Below are 3,680 nucleotides of genomic sequence, written 5' to 3'. Positions count from 1 at the left end.
TGTTCGGATTATCTGCATTGAACACAGTTCTCAGAAACAAGGTCCCATTTGTGTCCTGCTCAGAGTGGTTCCTGGAACCTCCAAGGATCCCACAGAAACTTCTTCTGGGGTTGGCTGTCTCTTAGCATTCAAGCTCTGGACTTTGATTTTCCTTGTGGGTCTCACGGGCATGACTTCGCAGGCAGAGGACCTTAGGGTGGTGGGTGTGTGCTCAGTCGTGTCTGACTATGTGACCTCGTGGACTGTAGCCCACCAGGCTCCTCTGTCCGTGGGATTCTCCAGGCAAGAATCCTGGAGTGGGCTGCCATTTCCTCCTCCAGGGGATCTTCCCCACCCAGGGATTGAACCCGCGTCTCTTGTGCCTCCTGCACTGGCAGTTAGGTTCTTTACCACTGTTGTAAGATACAAGCAAATAGGCAGCAGCCCTGCACCCAGCAACTTCAGAGAAGGGGCGGAGGCCGGGCGGGTGGAGCTCTGGTGAGGGGCCTTACTGTCAGCTTCTTGTTCGGCTCTTTCATTCAACAGCCTGTGTGAGACTCCTCCATATTTTGGGGGTGCACAGCTGTGGGTTACTCCCTGTCTTGCTGGGTGGGGTCAGTTTAAACCTCCCTCCACCCCTGACTGCTTCATCATCAGAACCTGTCAGTGCAATCTCAGCAGACAGATCTAAACCAGCTCCCCTGGTCCCCCACCCCCACCAGGCCCTGCCATGCGGCGTGGAGGCTGCGTCAGCCTTGGCGCGCGCTGGGGGTGCGGTGTGTCCTCTCACCCCGATCCCTCTCCCCTCCTGTCCTGTCCATAGGGGGCCTTTAAAACAGACGAGGGTCTGTGAGGTGATGCGCGCGGCCCGCGTGGGCTCACAGGGCCTACCTAACCGTGCCCCGCCGTTATGTACTCCTGAGCTCTTTCCCCTCCTCTGCTTGGGCACCTCAATCAGGCAAATTCCTACCCACCATTCCTCAGAGAGGCCACCTCCCCAGCTGCCCTGTCCGTATGGAAGCTCCCTGTCACTTCAGGCACGGTGATGGCCACGCCCCACATTAAACAACAGCTCCTTGTCCCACTAGGCAGTGGAACCCTGGCCAGGTCTGGCTCCCCTCCCGCCCTGGCTGTATCGCTGTGTCTGGCACAGTGCCTGAGAGGCAGCTCTCCACGTATTTCTGGAACCTACGACGGATTAAAGTGTCAGGGATGTCACGACATTTATCAGAAAATGTATTACAGGGACTTTCCCTTAAAGCTGTACGATCCATGGCTTTGCAGCTGAAAATGGGCAGGTTGGGTACCAGAAACTCTGAGTGCTGTCCAGCCCTTTCATGAGCTCCTCTGGACAAAGTGTTTTCCAGAAACACAGCCCCTGAATTAGAAGTGGCATGGACGCGATGCCCAAGCCCCAGCCTGAAACTGAAGCACTGACTCCATCAATGCACGCAGCATCCATAGGGAACAGCGTCCATGCCAGCCCTGCTGCCTCCCCACCACCGCAGCTAATATAATTTATTCAGAAGTTGTGAAGCAAAAAGAATGACATAAGAAGTTGACCCAACTCTGAGTTGCCAGTGGCTTTTTAGACCACAAGAGGGAGATGTTTAAACTCCAGTTCAACATAAAGAAACAATTAGAAGAAATTGGCAATCATAAGGTTGGCCAGATGGACACCTATTTATATGATGTTGACTCCGGAATTCCATTTATTTTTAAGCTACAAAAATTCCAATTCTTTTTGTCTGCAGTGTAATTTGCATTTTAAATGGCGTTATTAAAGATAGAGAATTATCTGCATTAAAATCCAATTTTAAGTCTAACTAGTGTGCGGAAGTGTAAGTATTCAATGAAGTGACAAAGAGATGAAAATTCTTTTCGAAATGAATCTTTTTTTTTTAAAACAGCCTCAGGGACGAAATTAGCTTTCTTTAAAAACTTACTGCTTCTTGAAACAGAGACACGGAGAACAAACCTGTGGTTGCCAATGTCGCGGGGGTTGGGGGGCTGGATTGGGAATGTGGGGTTGGCAGATGCAAACTATTACAGATGGGACGGATCAACAACAAGGGCCTACTGTACAGCATAGGGAACTATATTCAGTATCCTGTGATAAACCACAGTGGAAAAGAGCATGAAAAAGAATATATATACACGTACAACTGAAACACTTTGTTGTACACCTGAAACGAACAGTGTAAATCAACCATAGTTCAATAAAAAAACTTAGTGTTTCTGTCACTAATTTTAAATATTTAAGCACCTGTGCCAATCATCGAATTTTTATTTATTTCTTGGCCGTGCTGCACACAGCTTGTAGGATCTTGGTTCCCCGACGAGGGACTGAACCCACACCCACAGCTGTGGATGCGCACAGTCCTAACCACTGGACCACCAGGGAATTACCTATCACAGAATTTTAAAAGAAGTGGACAGCCTATGGCCTGAGAATCTATTAAGAGCACTGAGTCTGACCACAGATGTGTTTACCTACCATGAGTTCATTAATAGTCGCTGCACCTTCCAGCCCCCTGGTTGCCCTGAGGACATGGGTGAGGTGTTGACAGGGCCTGACCCAAGGGCAGAAGAAGGCTTTCTGAGAAGCGAGAGAGAGACGGAGCCAAATGACCGTGAGGATGACAACGCTGCGGCGTGTCATGCAGTTCAGGTTCCTTGCTGGGAGCATCATAAGGATCAGCCAGTGATGTTCCAATTCAGGGGTGAGAAAACTGAGGCTCAGAGAGAAGGTCTGATGGTCTTGTGTTGAGTGTGGGGCTGTGAAGTGAACCCCACCCTTCAACAGAATTCCAGTCAACTGTGAAGTCTGGGGGTCGCTCAGATCACTGGGCCCTGGGGGACATGTGCTCAGTCGCTCAGTCCTGTCCGACTCTGACCCCATGGACTGCAGCCCACCAGGCTCCTCTGTCCATGGGATTTCCCAGGCAACAATACTGCAGTGGGTTGCCATGCTCTCCTTCAGCAGATCTTCCCCACCCAGGGATCGAACCTAGGTCTCCTGTGTCTCCTGCATCACAGATGGATTCTTCACCACTGAGCCACCTGGGAAGTCCCCAGGTAATAGATTCTTTCCTATAATGGACCAGGGCTATGTTGTTACCCCTATTGAGAACAGCAGGATTTGGCCAAGGTTCTCTTCTTCCCCTAAAACGTTCTGCCCCAAGATGAGAGAGGCTAGCCGTCACGGCGTCTCAAGGGCAGCTATTTCTGGAATGGCTGTCCGTGAACAGTAGATGGGGTAAAGATGCTGGCTTTCTGCTGACTCAGCAGTGTGATGTCAAGGCTCACGGGAGCCCAAGCTCACCTGAATCACCATGAACACAGACCATTTCAGGTTCCTAGGAAGTCGCGGAACGCGCTCGAATCAGATGACTTGTAAAAATCCCTGCACTTTCCTGTTGCTGCCCAGAGCTGGAGCGTGTGTCCTGTGTAAACACTCGCCATGTGCTGCGAGCAGATAGCTTAAGACCGTCTTCCTGGCTCAGGTGTGAACGGGGGAGTCAGACCCTCCTGCTGCTGACAGCCTGTATCTCCAGGCTTTTGCTCCTGCCTTCACTCCGACTCCTAACTGTGTGCCAGGAACAGGCCTTTTCTTTTTTTTCCTTTTTAAATCGTGTATATTTTTGCAAGCCCCTGCAAGTGCTGAATTGGTTAATATGTTATATCTGCTCAATTCATAT

Source organism: Odocoileus virginianus, chromosome 18 (genome assembly GCF_023699985.2).
Source record: "Odocoileus virginianus isolate 20LAN1187 ecotype Illinois chromosome 18, Ovbor_1.2, whole genome shotgun sequence".
Lineage (NCBI taxonomy): Eukaryota > Metazoa > Chordata > Mammalia > Artiodactyla > Cervidae > Odocoileus > Odocoileus virginianus.
Note: the sequence above shows the minus strand (reverse complement) of the source record.